Raw genomic sequence first — 20,213 nt, forward strand, 5'->3', positions numbered from 1 at the left:
GAGGGGGGCATGGAGCCGGGGAACAGAGCGCAAGGATGGCGTCTGCTTCAGGTCGAGCAACTGTTCACCTGTGAGGGACCCTGTGCCCACCGCCCCCCTGCAGCCCTGCCCCCTATTGTGGAAGGCAGCCTTTGCCTATCTGCTCCTCAGACATGTGCGTGCAGAGCTTGTCTGAGCCCGAGAGGGGAGAACAGAACCAAGACTGGGTGATTGGCCAAGGACATACAACTCGCTCTCCAGAAAGAAGAAAGAAGAAGGAACTAAGTGAGTCTGGGGGATTCTGGAGCTGGGCAGTGGGGGTGAGGAAGCAGAGGGTTTTGAAAGTGGAAGTCTGTTGGGACAGGAACGTGAGGACACGAGCAGAGAGGACATTTTGAAGGCACTTTGCAGTGAACTGAGAACACATTTGGATCGAACTGAGATTGTTGTCCATTTTTTTTTTCTCCTGAGCCTCAGGTGCTGAGAGGGTCCCCCACGTTCGGCTCACAGCCAGCTCGCGGGCACGCTGGGTTCAGGCAGGACCCCCGTCTTCATTCTGCTCAGTATTTTCTCTTCCACGCTGGGTCCCACCACCGCCCTGGCCTCACAGCTCGGCAACTGCAGCGACGTGTTTGATATATGCAATTAGACAGGTGCGTAACTTTGAAAAACAGGCAGTGTGCGCATACATAAAATAGATTAAAAGTTTATGTAATGTAGTGTGCCGTGAATCTGATGTGGTTTCTTGCATTTTGCACAAAGCACCTGTATTTAAGCTTTTTCCTTGTTGGTCTATAGCTCCTGATCATGGGTCCTGGTTCCCACACGGAGCACCGAGTTATGGGTCCTGCAGTGTCCGTCAGTCCAGCCTGGTGGATAGACGTCCCGGCTGCCTGCAAACCCTGACATGCCCAAGGGCTCAAGGCCCCGTGTGGATTTCTCTATGGGATACAGGATGGGAATAGACCAGAGTATTTCTTTCCTTTTATTAAATTGAGATATAATTTACAAGCCGTAAAGTTTACCCTTATAAAATGTACAATTCAATGGTTTTCAGTATATTCACCAATATATATGCCTCACCCCAATCTAATTCCAGAGCACTTTTATTACCCCATAAAGAAACCCTGCACTCATTAGCAACCGTCGCCCCCTCCCACCAACCACGGGTCTACTTTCTGTAAGGATCTGCCTGTATTTCTTTGCCTTTAAAATTTTGTTTATTAACTTACTGACCTTCTGATGACAGAAGTTAAATTAACTAACATTTCAGTCCATAAACCATGAGCCTGTTTCTTTCCTTCTTCCTTTCTTTTTCTTTTTCTTTCTTTCTTCTTTTTTAATAATCCATTTCTCTCTGCGCTCCCCCTTCCCTCCCACTGGCCTTCACCCGATGTTTGGGGTTAACTATGTGTGATAGTAACTGTGGCATCGAATTACACTTACGAAATGCAGAGAATTATTTTGTGTACCTTTTTAAAAAGGGGTTTTCTTGGTAGTGGTGTTCTTTTTCTTGTTGTTGTTGTTGGTGGTGTTTTGTTTGTTTTTCTTTGTTTGTTTGTTTGTTTTGCTTTGTTTTGGACTCTCCACACTCAACGTGGGGCTCAAACTCATAATCCTGACATCAAGAGTCCCACGCTCCTCTGACTGAGCCAGCTGGGTGCCCCTAATTTTTTTTGTACTTCTTAACTCTCCACAGTGGTATTTTCTATCACTTTGTACTTTCTCACTCAACTCCTTGGTTTGGGAGTTGGAGGGACAGGCTGCACAGTGGTCACGACCAGCTCTGTCTAAGTACCGCCTCCCATGAGAAAGAGCCGGAACCCACCGGAGAAATTGTTGATTTCCAAGTCTGGGGCAGAAACTGTTTGAGGAGCACGTGGGACCCCTCTTTACGCCTGACGGCAGAAAAGTTGTCAGAGTCAACCAAGGTCCCATGACACGTGCTCAGAAAATAAATTTGAGATAATAGAGGTATTAGCTGCCATGCACTGGCAAACATCAGATAGATGTAAATTTGTGAGTTCATAGTAATACTGAAAAAACAGCTCATTCGTCAGGTGCAGAGGACCCTAGGGAGTGAAGGGCTCTAACCCGAAGATGGGAGGGAGAGCACGGGGAGACCTGAGGTTTGCTCGGCTTGGCTGGTGTGGACTGACCTCAAGGAAACCAAAGAGTTGGTGATGGGAAGTGTCTCCAGCTAATGAATGAACCAGAAGTCATGAAATTTCAATATCACAACTTGGAACTCTCGAAGGAATGGATGTCGGCCGGGGTCACCAGCAGCAGCAGACGTCACAGAGTGGGAGACGAAGGAGACTGTGTAACCGGCACCAGACACGCAGACGTCTTCTGGGAAACACTCCTGCAAACCCTAAATCCGACGGGGTGTGTAGATCTGCATTTACAGAAAGTACAAGGGTCGTCTGAACAGGCTAAACGCCATCGCGGGGCTGCAGTCAGCAGAAGTCTGCCTGTGGGAAGCTCTGGGACAAACATCCTGTGTTCTTCAACAAACCACGTCCAAGGGGCATAATACTTAAGGATAAAATGACAGTCCCCTTGGAATTTGCTTTACAAATCCTATTGAAGAGAAGCCATTTCCGGATGGAGGGAGGTTTGATGGACAAGCAAACTGATTGCAGAGTTTGCCCCTAGACACAGACACAGACACACACAGACACACACACACGTGCACGCGCGCAAACACACAGGCAAATACGCTGCTAAAAACCACTCACAGAACAACTAGGGAGAGGCACGTGCAGTGGCAGCAAGCACTGAGTGTGGAAAATCGCGCAATGAGCTCCTGATGGTGTGATGTTTCCAAAAAGGGAAAACCTGTATTTTTGAGTTGCAAACCATAATGCTTAAGGATAAAATGACAGTTCCCTTGGAATTTGCTTTACAAATCCTATGACACGGGATCGGGGTGAGGGGGTGGATGCAGCTTCAGTTTTCGTGAAAGCTGGGGGGCTGTTTTGTTCCAGTTTTGTATACTTGAAATTTATATAATAAAATTAAAAACAAAAGGTCTCAGTCCAGACCCACCTTTCCTCACCGGGAGGCATGGACACCCCCTTAACCCACTTCTACCTTTAAGGTCCTCGCCTTTGCTGGGGAGGGTGGTGAAACCTCGGTTGTGGGTTTGGGAGAAGTGACTGGCTCACAGCACACACGTTGTTGTGGCTCTGCACGCCTGGCTTTGGTGGTGCCCAGTGGCTGGTGGCAGTGGGTTCTGGATGTCCACGCCCCCAGGGCCACACAGAGGCCACCGTCTGTGAGCATCTGTTGTTCTGTCCTCACTCGGGGCCAGTTCCCGAGGGACAAACACAACTGAGGGGAAACCAAGAATGAGGAAGGGCTTACTGGGTTGTATGGTATCCATGCACTAAACTTCCCTGAATGTTGCCAGGCGGTCTGCGGGAAGGCCGGACGCCTGCGGGAAGGCCGGACGCCTGCGGGAAGGCCGGACGTCTGCGGGAAGGCCGGACGTCTGCGGGAAGGCTGGACGCCTGCGGGAAGGCCGCCCCCCACATGCTCGTTCTCGTCTGGAATCGTCTCTTGCTGCGTTCTGCCATCCTGAGGTCTTGTTTTAGGGAATGTCGGCTTCTTTTCACCTGTCATCCCTTTGGTTGTGACTTTCTGGGAATGAACCGCTGCACACCACCAGGATTTCCATTCATTTCTTGGCCGTTTCCATGTGTATTTGCCCAAATACCTTGTTTTCAATATGCTGTTCTGTTGTCCGTTCTCCATGTTAGAAAGACCTCCCCTCAGTATCTCATGGGTCTGCATTCTTGTCACCGGTGTTCCACGTGAAAGAAAACCTAGTTTTATTCATCCCCAGACCCTCCCTTTTTACCCAGAGACGTGTGCCTTTCGAATCTTCACGAAGAGTCTGTCAGCACCGGGAGATCACAGACATGGTCTGGCCACGGTCCTCGAATTGTTCTATAGTTGACACTCGCTGTCTTAAAAATCTACCTAGAATGTCTTCTGCTGTGCTTGTGCACACGACGTGTGCTGATGATGGTGCTTTATATGTGCCACGTGACGGATGGCTGTCTGAGTTACGCCTCGTGCGGTTTCCATTGGCTTAAATTTCTTCTCTGAAGGTTGGGTTTGTATTTTCCTGCTTTCCTGCCTGTCCTGCCACTTTTTATTGGATTGTAGACATTGTGCTCTTAAGTTATTGGGTGCTGGATTTTGTCTTGCTTCTTTAAATACCACACTTTTTTCTGGAATAAATTTCCTCACTATCTGCTTGATTTCTTTTCTTTTCTTTTTTAATGTTCGGTTTTAAGCTTTGTGAGGGTAGAGATAAGTGAACTGTGGTACAAACCTCCCGATAAGCAGTTTAATGCTGTGAAAGTCACAACCTCACTGAGCATCGGATGGTCTGGGACTGTGCTTGCTGTATCGTGTTCTGTGAAAAAGAGGAAAAGCCCCAGAACTGTGTATAAGAGGACCTCAACACTCCTGGTTTTAAATGCAGATGGAGTGTCTATAGATAAGAAAGTCTAGGAAAAATAGGAAGATTTCGGTCATTAGACATTTTTTGGAAAATTTCTCTCTTTCTTACATTGCTCTCCAGCGTGTGGATCTTATGTGTTAGAGGCAAAGTTAATACTCGCCAAATAAAACATGCTTGGACCCACACTCACCATGAACACAACTATGACAGGCAGCAAGGAGCATTGGCAGGGACAGAGGAGAACCAGAACCACCTACGGTGCTGGCAGGAGTGCAGACTAGTGCAAACATATTCTACCCGTTAGAAGTAGGCAGTGAAGCCACACGTGTGCTCCGTGAGCCCGTGGCTGCACTTCTAGGAAGATGTTCCAAAGAAGGGGCATGCGGCCACGCTCCGAAGCCACCAGCAAGCATGTGTGCAGCGTGTGGTCATGATGTCCCAGAGGGCTGGCGCCCCAAAGGTCCACCCATAGTAAAGTCAGGGTACGTCTGTGCAGGGCAGTGCCACTTGGGAACATGGAAAGCAGGGGTGAGTCTCTGAAACGCAGTGTGGAAAGGAAGACACAAAGGAGCGCACGTTACGCACACATCAGGACAAAGGGAATCCGCCACGGTTGAAGTCAGGATCACGGTGACCCTTGGTGGTCAGAGCAGCCACGAGAAGAGGCTGTGGGGTGCCGGGCGCACTCTGCACGCATTGCCTTCCTTTCTGCTTACCCCGAGCCAAGCCCTGGAAAAGAATAGTGCTAAGGAAGTGTTTGTTGAGTGATGGATGGGGTGGAGGGTGGAGAGACGACGCGGCCTTGACGCTCACAACTGTGGTTTCTGTCCGCTCCGGTCTGCTCTCCGGTCTGCTCTCCCGTCTGCTCTCCGGTCTGCTCTCCAGTCTGCTCTCCGTATCTTCGCCCTCTACGCGGAGATGACGCCGGATTCCCGTGTCTCCCTGGCCTACCCCGCATCCCTGTGTTATGGCAGAATCCGATCTGATACAGCGATGCTCCCATTTTGCCCCTGCCTGGACTTGGGAGTAAAGTCCCCAAATAACACCAGAGACAGCTGTCTTCTCCTTTATGCTTCAGAGCGAATGCTCAACCGCGTCTTCCACGTTTACGGAAAACACGCCAGGACAGAACCCCAAACAATGGGCTAGGGTGGGCGTAGTCTTCTCTACACTGGAACGCAGAGGAGGCGGAGATGACCTGCCCAATCTCCCCAGAGAGGTGGCGTTTTTGCTTCAAAGGATCCATTGAAGGAAAAGCCCAGTGGGGCTCCGGGGTGACGGCAGGAGTCCTTCCAGGAAGGGAGCGCCCAAAAGGTCTGCGTGTTCGGGGACATATTTCAACCACGTAGAGGCGAGGAGATGAGTGTGGTGTGAACAGGAAAGGTGTCTGGGGACCGTCACAGCAGACAGAGGGGGCAGAGGTGGGAGGCCCTTCTTCAAGCCCAGGAGGTGTGCATCCGGCAGTCACTCGTCACGAGGGTGATGGGGCTAGGACAAGAAAGCCAGCCTTCTTCCCCCGGCGCTGGTCAGAAAGAACAACCCCAGGGAGCGTCTCTACAGGATGGCAGAGGTGGAGAGTGGCTCTCGGACGTGTGTCATGGTACAGGACAGGGAGCGGTGGCTGGGGGAGGGGTAGGAGGGCCGCCCTGTGTCTGCCTGTGGCCTATCGCACACGACCCACAGTCTCACTCAGGGACGCCGATCCCAGGCCCCGGCTGTCGGCCCCCACGACGGACTGGGAAGTCCTTCCAGGCCAGAACATCATGTGAGGGTCGTTGCCTTTTTCTCAACAAGACCTTGGGGAAGGTCGTTTCCACCGGCGTCCTGTTAGACCCTCCGTCCCTCACTGCTTAGGACGATTTACTCCCGTTCAGGTTTCAGAGAGAAACACAAAGATGGAGAACACCCCGGCCACTCACCTCGAGCTCCAGAATGGCCGCCTCCGGCCACTGTTTCCGGTGCAGACTTCCCCGCTCACCGCACACGCTCCTCTGGCCGGGGACATCTTCCCCGAGTGTGGCGGGCAGAAGGCCGTGGGGGCGAGGACGAGCGCAGAGCCAGAACCAGACTCCGCGGACCCAGGCCTGGGCCCCGGGGCGCACGTGTGCGCGCTTCACCTGGAGGGTGCCCGGCAGCCCGGCCCCTCTCATTCTTGCCCCGAGAGTCCGTTCTCCTCAGGCCCCTCGAATCCCTACGGCGGCTCATGTGCAGACGTGCGGGGCCGGCTGGCACGTGCTGAGTGACGTCACTGTGGCCTGAGGCAGAAGGGGGATGTCAGATGGCAGAGGCGCGACCAAGTCCCAAGACCACGCCCGTGATTTGTGTTTTACACGTTTGGTTTATCTCCACCTCGATCTGAGCCCCTTCCCACGAGCTCCACCGTGGCCCGATACAAAGCCGCAGAGGGAGAGCTCGGGGAGCCGGAGATGGGAGCAGAGGCCGGCGCAGGCGAGAGCCGCCCACGTTCGCTCGTCCGGTGGTTCGGGCCACGGCGGAGCGTCATTAAAAATGCACTTACGCATCCGAGTGTACGGATCGATGGTGGGTTACGGGAGGCGCCGAGCTCGAGACAGCAAGGAGTGTGAGCGGAACGGAGGAGGCCGCCGTCTGTCGGACTATCAGAGAAAGCGCTGTCGTCATGCGATCTCCCAGGCAGTTGGATCCGTGATGTCAACTGTCCCCCCGAGTTTGGAACGGTAACTCCAATTCGGGCACCCCGGGTTAATGCACGGGGCCGAGTCACATCCCGCTAACGGACTCGACGGAAATGCCCGAAGGGACCCAGAGGAAGTGATTGGCCACACCCTTCGCGCAGGCAACAGCCGCGTCCACCTTCTCAAACATAGAATCTCACTTTTTCCAAGTGTCCCTGCAGCATCAAAAGTTTACTTTATGCAACGAGAAGCCCGCACTGAGGTCGTCTGAGAAATGCTCTTTGGTGTGCGCTGTCCCCGGGGACGGGAGACCTAGGGGAGGCTGCGAGCGAGTCTGAGCTTCGGAACGCACAGCACGGAGCATGGGGATGGGGTCTTCTTGGTCTGACTCGTGCCAGCCTCACCTCCCTCAGCCCAAACCAATCTCTTTCCCTCCACGTTGCTCCTGCAAACCTTCCTGACCCGGGCCACAGAAGGCCGTCCCTGTGAGCACCTGACGGTCCCCTTACTCACGTAAGGGCTGAGCATGGAAGATGGACGTAGATGTCCGTTAGCCACGGGACAGGTGTGAGCACCCCGGAGGTCCCCTGGCTCCTGCCTTCTGTGGCCTTTCTGTCCCAGCCGTGCTCGCTCCCTCTGCTCTGTGTCCGAGTCCCAGCAGCGGACCCCAGAGCGGGGTCCAGACATGCTCTCTGCAGGTCAGACGGCCAGGGAGACACACGCACGCACCCTTTACTCTCTCCATCTGACCTCATAGGCTCCCGCGCTCCTGTTCCAGCAGATAAGGGACAAGGGGGAGGAAGGAGCTCGGCAACCGGAGACATCTGTACCATGTGTCTCTCGGTTAACCCAGTCTCCGTGGAGTTCATTCTAAATTCAAAATTCAGATCTCTTACCAAGGCTGTTTCCTTGATTTGTCTCTTGTGTCTTTGCCCCTGCAACGCCTCCCCATGATGAAGGAGCAGGTGTGTGGGTGCTGCCGGGGTCCTGGGTGCCTCCTCGTGGGTCAGAGGATGTTTTCTGCCCCAGCACAGCCACTGTCTAGGGATTCTCACCCTGGTTTCCCTGGTGAGGACTTAGGTCTTTGTCATCCACCTTCTGGGGTGGCCACAGCTGCTACCACCTTGAGCTGCGTTCCTGAAAAGGAAAATGCACAGGAGAAGCCTGGACTCGATCTCTCTGCGTACAGATCGGCCAAGGTCCGGCTCTGACCCAAATGAGACCCCAGGTCAGGCGTCCACCCTGCAGGCCGTGGCTGTGTGCTCGCTGCGGCCCTCCCCTTGGCTGGTGACCACCTGGTAGAGTTGGCTCCCTCTCCCCACCCCCAGGATCGGAGAGAGGCTGGGCATGCGGTTACCCTCCGTGGTCCTGGGTGGCCGCCTATGGTACCTGCACCCCAGCTCCGTCGGCTGTAGCATCAAGACAGGGCCGACGTCCATCCGGCAGGGTGGTGCTGACGATCACATGAGCGGGGCCTGAAAAGTGCCGAGAGCAGGGTCGACACATAGCGAGCCCTCGGCCAGGCATCCTCCTCGAGACAGTGGTCGCCTCTGGGGGAGCAGAGTGGGGGTAAACACACACACAGACGGGAGCGGAACTGTGTCCCCCAACCCGGGATTCACATGCTCAAGTCCCAACTCCCAGTTTCCCAATTTAATTGGAGGTAAGAGTGTGGTGGATGCTGGGAGTTAAACTGGGATCATACTAGGGAGGGTTGGGCTCTAATCCTAAAGGACCGGTAAGGGGGAAATTTGGACGCAGAGACACTTGGCCAGGGAAGACACCGTGTGAGAGTGAAGGCAAAGATTGGAGGGCTGCAGTAGGAATGAAGGAACGTCCTCAGCTTCCAGCAAACCACCAGGAGCCAGGAGAGAAGCTGGGAGCACCCTGTCCCCCCGAGCCTCAAGGAGAACCAGCCTTGCCAGCCCTCTGATCTCCTACTTCCAGCCTCCGGAGCCGGGAGAGAACACTTCTCTGTTGGTGAAACCCTCGGTGTGCTGCCGTGTGACAGCAGCCCTAGGGAAGACTCACACACAGTCACTCGAACTTCACCGATGCCTGTGGGCTTCATTATCCCTGTTCCCCAACGGACCCTCCTGTGAGCTGGTTGTGGGGCCGCTGCCGACGGAGACACAGCCTCTCGGTTCCTCCTGATCTCGAGTCCCAACGCAGCGTTCGGGACTCGTAGTCATGGCGCAAGCCCTCACCAGCCGAGTCCACGCTCATGCTCAGCCCAGGATCAAGTGTCTGGGAGGTGATGCAAAGCGAGACCCTGCCGTGCGGGGCTTAGGCGCCTGCAAGCCGGACTCCACGTCTCTCCCGGTGGACAAACTTTCCCAGCCGGTGGCCTGGTGCCCCGCCATCTCAACTCGTACTGGAGCCTCCTTGGGTCTCACTCCATGGTCACCTCTCCCCCTGAACCCTCAGGCAGGGGACGGCAGCCTCTGTCACTCAGACCACTGTCCCCCACGCCCTGCCCCCAACAGAAGATGGACTCCGAGAAGGGGTCCAGGAAATGTCCAGCGCCTGGACCAAAGTTTCCGCTGGAAGTCTCGTGTCTTGACTAATGAGTACTCTAGTTTGAAAAACAATCCTGAAGACTGGCTGCACATCAAAATGACGGGCAGTTATAGGCACTCAATGGACATTTGCTGCATTTAATGGGATTGAATTTCCGAGGAGCTGGACATTTCCTCCATCAAATATCCAATATGCCCTGATCGTGCACGGGAGGGGGATGCGGTAGCCAGCTCTGGAGCGCGCGGCCAAAGACAGAGGACGTTCGTGTCATGGACAGAGACAACTGGGACCGGGCCTTCCCGAGAAGCCACTTGGGTGTTCCCGTTAGTGTGGCCCGTTGGGGAAGGGTCTCGCCGGGCACTCACAGAAGCCGGGTCTTCAAGCGGACATAACGCATGCTGACAGACAGCTCCTCAGTGACCGTGAGGTCCCGCCGGGTTTCCTCCCTCCCCCGCACAGCCAGGGCTCTGTGCGGGAAGGACCAGAGATGAAGGCAGTGGCGCCCTGACTGTCCTAGATGCTCCCCTGAGGTCAAGCCAAGGTCGCATCAAGACGCTGGCATCTGCTTTTCTTCAACTGCTTCTCACCTGGGAGGGAGTGGCGGAACTGGAGAGGCTTTGCCATTGGACCGGGGCCGTATGTGGTCCCCTCTAGGCTTTCCTCTAGGAGGAAAACCATCCAGGCCCCTCCGAGCTCCCGTCTGCCCTCAGCCTGGCTTTTCTGAAAGTCGCCGTTGCAGCTGATGGCTGAGATCAGTCAACAGGGGAGCAAGGCAGCTTGGGGGTCCAGGGTGGCGCATATCTGCGGACGGTCTGCTCCGTCTGTAAGCGCCGGGTCGCCAGGTAAAAAACAGGAACCCGGTTCAACTTGAGCTTCAGAGAAGCAGCAAATAATTTCCTAGTGTAAGTATATTCCAAATATCGTATTTTTACTTGGCTCCTTCTCGGAACCCTGAGAGGCATACTGTGCCACATTGAGTAGAACGGTGCCTTCGGTCGACCCCTTTGTGCCCGTGGCTGGACGTGACTGGACCCTCCTCCAGGCCCTGCCCGGGCGAGTCTCCACCTGTCCTTCCAGCGTGCAAGAGGGACACGAGCTGTCCGTGCTCCTGCGAGAATCCGTACGAGGAGGGCTATGCCGCGTCCACGCGCTGGTCTGTGTGTGCGGTCCCTTGTCCCCGCCTCCCTGCTCCGTCCTTCCTCCGGTGTTTCCTTCCTGGCCGCCAGCCACGCGGGGGGCCCCTGTGCAGGAGCTGAGCAACACTCGCTCCTCGCTGGGCGACCGGCCGGCAGCCGCTCCACACCGGCAGAAATCGTGCGAAGTAATGTCCGGCAGCTGGTGGTGACCTGCCCGGAGCTCCTTTCCTGGCTGCTGACGGCTCCCAGACACCCTCACTCTGGAGCATTTCCTTGCAGACAGGAGAACCCGGGCAGCCTTCGTCCCACGCGACGTCGCACAGAGTCCTGCCAGAGCCTGCCCACACAGATCGTGAAAGGCCACCACCTTGGCCTCAAGGGGGGTGAACTCTGGAGTGCAAACGCCTTACCTGTGGGGGCTGCTCCTGGCCAGCTCTCCGCCGCGCCCCATCCTACTTCCCGAACCCTGTCATCCTGCGCCCCCGCCCCGTCATCCTGCTCCTTGTTCCCCATCTTGCTCCCCGAGCCCCATCTGCTCCCGGAGTCTCATGGTCTTGCGTCCTGACCCGCATCTTGCTCCCCGAGGCCTGTTCTGCTCCCCGAGCCCCCTCAAAAGCAATCCCTTCTTCTCAACAGATCTCTTGAAGGAGAAGCACCAGGCTCCGCTAGGGGACAAGCCCCTAAGACCGTCCCTCATTTTCTTGATTTGGAAGCAGCGTGACGTATTTGATCCTATTTGCTTTCGAAAGGTGGGTAAGAGGGGGAGAGAGTGCGCCCCATTACCCAGGGAAGAAAACCGACCTCGAACAAGTTGAGGACTGCGTGTGAGGGCATCAGCAGGCCGGCTGACTCCGGAATAAGAGTCGGAGCCTCCGACCCCAGAAGGATGTTTCTCCCTGAGTGAAACACTCCCAGCCGTGGGCAGTGGGACCAGCGTCTCCGGCAGCCCTCCCCGAGCGCCCTGCAAGAATCCCAGTTAATTTGCAGCCAGTGCCTCCGAGCAAACAGCTCCCCCCCTGCCCCCCGCCCCCCTGCAGAGCCAACAGTGGGCTCTCAGGAAGGGAGCCCGTGCTGGTGGGTCCGCACTCTTCCGATGCGATGAAGACGCAGACATTCTATCTCAAACCATGCTCCAAAAGACTAAGAGAAAAGATCTGCTTTTCTCCAGGGGGCAAAGGCAGAGAGCTGAGAGGCAGGATTTAGGCCCCGGATGGGGGGTGCTGGCGGCGTGCAAGCCTGAGATGGTCCTGGGGGAGAGGAACAGACGCACCCATTCAGTGTCCACCGAGAGGGACCCACACGGCCTGGAGTTGCAGGAGGCAGTGAGTGTGCAAGGGGCTGGGCTCCGGCTCTGTCCCTCAGAGCCCCTCTGGGTGTGTGGTCTCATCCACTGGGCAACAGCCCAGCCACGGAGGCCCCGGGACTTCCCGGGACAGGCCTGGGGTGTGTCATGGCCTAGTCCCTGCTCAGCTGGGAGGCCTGGTTCAGGACACGCCACCCCCCACCCGCCCCATGCCTCGGTTTCCTCCTCTAAATTTGCTTTCTTCCCCAGGGCTCCGCTCACCTGCTACGGCTTTCTACACATCAGTCAGTCGTCACAAAGTAAAACGGAGTTAGTCCTGTCTCACCAGCCACATTTCTAGGTTATGAAGCCGCGAGTGGTGGACGTTGAACAGAAAACAAATCCAGACTCCACAAGGAGACGCTTGATTCCAACGGCAGTGACAGTGTGGGGCGTGCGGTGGGGAAGGAGGTCCTGGAGGGGGGCTGGTGTGGGCTGTGGGGAGACGCCGCCTCACGGTCCGCCTGGGGCTCGGCAGGGGGGCGGCCCGACCGAGGAGGGGACGGTCCGACCGAGGAGGGGATGGTCCGACTGAGGAGGGGACGGTCCGACCGCATGTGGCCGAGCGCTATAGCGGGGTGCGACCCCGGGCTGTGCAGGGCCCCGAGAGGGAAAAGGATTCGGAGCGGTTCGGTGAACCTGCACAGGAGCCCAGGGCCCAGGTGAACGGCAGCCGTGTGTCTGGTCTCTCCGTGCGGGCGGCCCAGCGTTCGGACAGTCCCCGTCCCGGAGCTTCTTCGGTCCGTGCGGCTCCGGGAGAGGCGACAGGGATTCCTCCATGTGGATCCGGCCAGGGCACAGGCCCGCCAGCCCACGTGCAGCATCTCCCCGTCCCGACCGCTCTGCAGGCCGCAGCGCTGGGTTAACTCACCTGCGGGGTCGACCCTGGGCCAGGCCCACCTCCCCCACACCGGGGCGCCTGGAGCCTGTGAGCCCGGCGGTCATCCACCACCGAGCCTCTGCTCCCGTGGCCAGGGGTGTGGACTCTGACCCCTGAGAACCTCCCTCTGCACCTCGCGGCCCCTACGGGCCACACTCCAAGCCTCACCCAACGCCGCTAGGACTGAGCTCTTGCACCGGGAGCCCCTGGGCAGTGTGGGGGGCTCCCCCGGACACCGTGCGGAGACAGCCGGCCGAACCGTGACGGGGCCTCCCCTGGGGCCAGACAGCATCCCTGAAGGGGACAAAATGGACCTTGTCCCAACCCACACGGTCAAACCTCGTCCCCTACCCTCCCAGCCTGCCTCCGGAATTCCGGATTCCCCCATGACCCACCCCCACACCGAGTCCCTTTCTTTCCTCCCCTTCCCATGCCCCATGGTCCGCTTCGGTCCCCGCTCCGTTCTCCCACTGGCACCTCAGTCCCTCTGTCTTAGCTCGGTCAGCCCAGCACGAGCCCGAGCCTCTCTCCGAGACAGTGAGCCCTGGAAAAGCCGTCTTGTGGCCCTTCACCACTGCCCGGTGTGGTTTTTCTCCGACAGCTAGGTGTCCCTGCGTTGGCAAAGCCACCTCAGACCTCCACGGGGCCCCCAGAGTCCCTCCCTCGGGCATATCCAGCCGCAGCAGCGGGAACACTGGCCGGGCTTTCCTGCAGGTGCCCCGTGGGCAGCCCTGGGAGGCTCTCCCAGGACGCAGAGCCAGGGCACCCCCTCTACCTCGAACCAAAGTACAGGCAGGTCCGTCTGACCCTTCTCCAAGCTGCTCATAGGTGTGAGTAACCATGTCAGGCGCCAAGTGGGGTTGGCTCTCACGGGATGTGGACTTTGCCTAATGACGATCCCCATGTGACACTGAGCTTGTTTGCTTAGTTAGCTGGTCGGCCAATTAGTTAAGAGAGGTGAGACCCTGGGGGCAGAGTGCAGTGCAGGGATCTTCTGAATCCAGCGCGGAGGTTGGGGGCTTCTAGAGGACACACCTGTGTGGGATGCTTCCCCTGCTTCCTCCAGGGAAACCTCACACCCGAGCCTCCTGCAAGGGGCTGTCTCCCGGAACACACTGCAGACCTGCCCCACAGGCCCGGGAGGGCACCCGCCCCGGCCGGCAGGCAGAGCCAACCTGCGAGACGGTGCCGCTCGCTTGGGCGCCCCGTGCTCATCTCTGGGCGCACCTGTCTGGTCTCCTGGGCTCCCTAATGCAGTGTTGGAGGCAGATGTCAGACAGCTGTGATCGACGCCTCTTCCTTCCATTGTTTGCCTAATTTCATTTCAGAAAATCGCTGATGGGGAGGGAGACGCAGAGCAGAGACGAACTCCCAGCTCGTTCTTTCAAACAGTCATGATTGGCTAAGCACAGTGTGCTGGTGCCTTTTATTTAATTTCCAAGTTTGCGTTAAACCCAAGAGCTGCGGTTGGCGGCCTGTTTCCCCAGGTTTCCAATAGGCATCGGGCAGTGGAGTTAGGAAACTCAGCGGACGTGGACACGGCTCCCTGTGGTCGGCTGGCTGGAAGGGCTTGGCGAAGTCCATCAGTCACCCCCGAGGCACCCAGATGCTTCTGTCTCCCTCACATCTGAGACCCCCCACCTGCTGCAGAGTGCTGGGGTGCTGACGCTGCCCGGTGTTGCGGGACAGACGGCGCTAGATGGAAGTATGCCCCAGGGTCCTCGGTGACACTGGGCTCACAGGGCTTGCCCGGTCAGAGGGGGACCTCCCACGGTCGCAGACACCGTAGTAAACGGGAGACCAGGTCTACCAAGCAAATCTCATTTCTGTGGCTGTAAGTGGTTTAAAGAAGATGAACAGTGTGCTGGCAGACATCGGCATGGCGGGAAGGACAGACAACGGTCGTGCAGAGACAGCCTCTCTGGGAGGATGCGCTCCAGGCGAGGCCCGGAAGTGGCTCGTGGCAGGTGTCAGCCTGGTCAGCTCTCCTGTCCTGCTTCTTCCAACAGGTCCTAACCTGGACGTCCCCGCGTCAGTGTTCTGGGGAGGTGCTGAGTACCTGCCGTCAGCTGACTCTCAGTGAGGCGGGTTATGTTCCGGTATGTCTGTGGGCCACCCCATCAGCTGGAGGGTTGACCCTGGATTTCCCCAAGAAAGGGGACATCACGCCTCAAAACTGTGGCCTTGGCTTCCGCCGGAACCCATCGCCTGTGAGCGCCGTCCTTCAATGCCTCGCTTTTAATTCTTTTTACTTATACTTCTATTAATTCTGTGTTTTTTCTTTATATTTTATTTTATAGTAAGTGTGTGCATGATGCACACACGTCCTCTCCTGGTGTGGACCATGACTGATTCTCACATAGAGACTGCGTCTCCGCCGGGGTTTATTCCAGGCACAGTTTGGGTAACCCGGGTTCACCTGGGGCCTCAGCCGCTCAGACAGACGCGCTGGAAAGCTCCACCCTGGCCTCTCCCTCCACCCTGGCCCTCTCTCCAGACGCTACAGCCCTGCAGTCCGGGAACCAGCTGGACGTGACAGTGTGGACGCTTCTGGGTGTCTCGGCCTTGCCGTGTTGTCCACGAGACAAGGAAACATTCCCCTGCTGGGACTTTCTCCTGTGGTCTTCCTCTCTTGTCTTCTTTTTAACTCATGTCACACACACACACACACACACACACGCAGGAAAGCACACAGATCATAAGCACACAAGTGCCGACTTCAACAAACTTTCACAAAATCCGTCCTCTGCTCCGACCCAGGCCGTCACACCCCCAGGGCCCCAGACACCCACGCCTCGTCCAGCCGCGACCACGACCACTCTCCTCTTTACAAAGTCACCGCCTTCTGACCACTAGTCCCTGTGGTCAGCTTTCACCGGCTCTGAATCCTATAGAAGTTGGATCATACGGTCAATTTTCCTCTATGTCTGTCTTCCATTCCGTGTTATGTCTGTGGGAGTCTCCCCTGTGGTTTTGCAGATTCCTGGTACAGTCATAGTCTTACGGCAGAGCGCACGGTTTAGGTAAACATTGCACCGCTGGTGGATGGTGGGGCTGTCTCCGGGCTGGGGCCATCACCCGTGATGCCGGGCGTCTCTTCTACACGTGCCTTTGGTGCAGAGTGTATGGAGCTCTATAGGGAATAGTGTCGGCATTACCGAGGGCAACGGTTGGATTCACCATCAGCATGTGTCCATCCGCAGTAGCCAAGCCATGAGATCTAACACCCGTGCCGGCTCTCCTCACCAACGCTTGGTGATGTCTGACCGTGGAGGTTCCACTCTTCGGGGTCTCGGCAGCAGTGTCACACTGCGACCTGCAGTGGCCCCTCCTTGATGACCGATGAGCGTGGACTCTGTTCCGCAGATGGCCCGTCTTCAGGACCTGGTCTTTGTGCCACACCCGTTCAGCCCCTCTACCGCGTTCCTGCGGAGTGTGTCCGGTTCCTCCTTGCTGGTTCCGGCGTCCTTGGCCACCAGTACTGTGACATCTGCTCGCATTCAGGAGTTTGCCTGTTTGCTCTTTTGAGTCTCTCGACGAGCCCACGTTCCCCATTGTGATGCGGCCATCCATCCCTCTTCTGCACAGTTACTGCCTTTTGCGTCCGGCCCGAGGACTCTCTGCCAACGGCACGTCACTGAGATACTCTCCTAACGCGTCCTTTTACCACACTCAGATTTACAGCCCTTCTGGAAATCAATTTTGTGTGTGATGGGAAGAGGGAGAGGCTTATTTTCCCATATGCATATCCGATGGACTCAACATCATTTATCGAGCGGACGTTCCCCCACGGGCCCGGACCACCGCTACTGTAAATGACTCGTCTGTAGGACGCGAATCTGGATCTGAATCCCTTCCCTCCGACGGGTCTCCTTGTCTGCCCTTGCCTTTCAACACTAACTTCATCACCAGAGCTTTACAATAAATCTGGATTTCTGGAGCGGTAATTCACTGCATCCTTCCCTAAGATGGTCTATTCTTGGTCCTTTCCATTTCCATATATGTTTTAGAATCAGTTCAGAATGATTTTTAGAATCCCTCTTTCCAAAAATATGTTGGCCAAGATTTTAAGATTACATTAAACCTATAGATCAAATTGGAAAGAACTGGTATTTCACTACGGGTATTTCAATCCATTATTTTGATTAATTTCTACAAGGAGTATTTTGTCATTTTCTGTGTAGAGATCGTCCCACGTAATGAGTTACTTTTGGGAATTGAGAATCATCCAATCATGGTGAATGGTATCTGTTTCAATTCTATTTTTCAATCTGTTTTTAGATTTTTATGTTTCGTTGTAGTTAGAAGGAAAATTGAGCTTTGTACGTGGGCCTTACATTTTGTTGAATTTATTTATTAGTCATCCTGGTTTGTCCATTGAAACCTTAGAATGCAGAATGCACAAAATGTGCTGTCTGCGGACATTTAGCCCAGGCTTGCGGCTGTCATTTCTTTTTCTTGCTTCGTTGCAGTGGCTGCGACTTCCGACGCATTTTCAAATGGAAGTGATGGTAGTTTGTTTTGTCCTCAACATCGGGTAAAGATCATCCCCGCTTCATCACTGTGGGTTTTTTTGATGGTTTTTGTTAAGTTAAGAAAGTTCCCTTGAATACCAAGTGTGCTAAGATTATTAATTTTTTAACCATGAATAGGAGTTGTGTTCTATCCAATGTCTTTGATCTATCTAATGAGACAATCCTACAAATTCTCTTCTTTGGTTCTTAGGGTGACTTACAATGACCTATTTTCCAATGTTACCTTTGAATCTCTTCTACCTGACATTCCTGGAATAAACACACCTGACCTAGCATACCCCATCTATTGTTCTATGCCATGGACTTGAGTCTCTATTACCTTCTTTGGGGATTTTCGCAACCATGTGCATTAGAGACCTCGGCCTCTGTATTAGTTTCCTATTGTCGCTGTAACAAATTTCTAGGAACCTGATACCTTAAAAAACAGATTTATTAGCTGATGGTACTGGGAGGGCAGATGTCTAAACTCAAGCTGTCGGCAGACTGGTTCTCTCTGGAGGCGTCAGAGCAGAATTCATCTCCTCGGTGTTTCAGTTTCTAGAGGCCCCCTGCCTTCTTCGGCTCCTGGCCCTGTTCCCTCATCTCTCCAACTTCTTGTCTGTAATCACAACTCCTACTACTGATCCATCTTCCTGTCTTTCTCCTGGGACGGCCCTCGTGATTACCTTAAGCCCACCCAGACGATCTGGGAAAATCTCCATAGCTCAGGGCTTAACTTAATCACATCTGCAAAGTCCCTTTTACCATATGAGGTAACATACGCACAGATCCAGGGATTAAGAAGATGGAGATATTTCTGGCAGTAGAGGGGGTATAATTCAGTGAGTACAGTCCCCATACAACCTTTATCTGTAAAGTGCATGTAAGGTCTTGTTATCAAGAAGGCTCTGGCCTCATCAAGACAGTTGAGAAACGCTTCCTCTCTTTCTGGCATATTAGAATCTTGTATATTTCATTGTTGGGCTAATGATCAGAAGAAGTCAGGGGTATATAGGCCTGGAGGAACTTTTTTGGTATGGATAAATTTCAGTTATAGATTATCCAACATTTGAACAAATCCAGAACTCTTTGGATTTCTCTCTTTCTGCTTGAATCCGTTTTGGCTGATTGCAGTTTTGATACAAAAGTTTACTTCCTTTTCTTTAATTTCTGATTTAATTTTTATTTTGTACTCGGCTATCATTTTAAGTTTAATTTACCGTGCTTTGCCTCAACTACTTGAAATGGATATTTAGGTTGGTTCTGAACCAATACAGATGAAGTCGGCAGATCTGGTACAGGCAGAGCTGTCGGTGTAACCCGTGTACCTTTCACTGTGGTTATGAAATCACATGCGTGATCAGAGATTTCCTAACTTCCGTTTGCAGCTTTTGTTCTTTGATCTATGATTCATTTAGAAATGTGTTGCTTGGGTTTTTGTGTGTGGTTTTTTTTTTTCCTATTTGGAAATGATCTACTTATTATTATTCTTTTGCTGTCATTGGCTTCCAGCTCAACTCTGTTGTGGTCAGAGAATGCCGTAGGCCTAATTTCAATCATTGGATCCTTTTCTGAGACTTGCTTTGTGGTTCAAAGTAGGGGTGATTTTAGTAAATGTTCCATATGCAATAAAAACGTAAAATATACATTTGTTGGATGCATGTATTTCTGCATTTATCAATCCCATTACATTTATGGATTATATTGTCAAAGTTTTCTCTACAGTAACTGATCATTTTGTCGTTTTTGCTTTTAGTTGCAGAGTGAAGTCTGTGAAGATCCCCCATAATGACTGTTTCCTTGTCAATTTGTGGCCTTTGCTCTAGCAGCAGTCCTCACGAGTACTGGGAGGCTATGTTCAGAGGTGACAGTATTTTTAGAATTTTCATGTCCCCAGAGGAGTGACCCTTTAGTGGCTATAATTTTTCTTTTCCTACTGGAAGTCCTGTGTGCTTCCAAACTGACTGTGTCTGATACCCCACGGCTACCTCGTTTTGTCATTATTGTAGTTTGCATGATTATGATGATTATTAGCTATATTTGCATGGTACATCTCTATCCATTTTTTAATACCAACTTTCCTGTATCTCTAGTTTTTTTTGTCAGAATATATAGTGTATATTCTTCTTTAGCATGAAAATCTTTCTGTATTAATCAATGTACTTAGTCTATTTATATATGATATAAACGCTGATAGGTTTGTCGGAATTTTCTGTCTTATTATTTCCACATACCACATCTGATCTGTGTTTCTATTCCCTATTTTTTTTTTAACCATTCATTCCCCTTCTCTTCCCACTTACTTACTCTTCCTTTTACTACGCGCTCAGTGACTTCCTGTGGCTTAGTATTTGCATTCTCGACATGCCAGTTTCCAGGGTATTATATCATTTCTTGAACATTGAAACTGTATGATACATTACTCTTTCTTTACTTCTACACCATTCTTGTCTTATATTTGAATAATATATGTATGTATGTATGTATGTATATTTATTATTATGTTACGTTAGTCACCACACAGTGTATTATCAGGTTTTGATGTCGTGTTCATGATTCATTGTTGCATATAACATCCAGTGCTCCATGCCATACGTGCCCTCCTTAATACAATTCTCACAATATCACAATATATAATTATAAGTGCAATTATACATATAATTTATATATGTTCAGTTTCTGCATTTCTATGTCTCCACTGCAAGCCACTT

At 53.5% G+C, this 20,213-nt stretch overlaps 1 long non-coding RNA gene across 2 annotated transcripts; it reads right to left on the reverse strand.

The window, feature by feature from the left end:
• Positions 1 to 962: 962 nt before the first annotated feature.
• LOC131839633 (uncharacterized) lies at positions 963 to 7,924 on the reverse strand. Of its 2 annotated transcripts, XR_009357023.1 has the most exons (5): positions 7,624 to 7,924; positions 6,975 to 7,071; positions 6,376 to 6,711; positions 5,270 to 6,010; positions 963 to 5,185 (listed from the first exon to the last, which is right to left on the reverse strand). It is a non-coding gene; the product is annotated as an uncharacterized LOC131839633 (long non-coding RNA). The 2 variants fall into 2 exon arrangements; XR_009357022.1 differs by having other exon boundaries at positions 963 to 6,010.
• Between the last annotated feature and the right edge of the window lie 12,289 nt (positions 7,925 to 20,213).

The sequence above is a fragment of the Mustela lutreola genome, chromosome 8 (genome assembly GCF_030435805.1).
Source record: "Mustela lutreola isolate mMusLut2 chromosome 8, mMusLut2.pri, whole genome shotgun sequence".
Lineage (NCBI taxonomy): Eukaryota > Metazoa > Chordata > Mammalia > Carnivora > Mustelidae > Mustela > Mustela lutreola.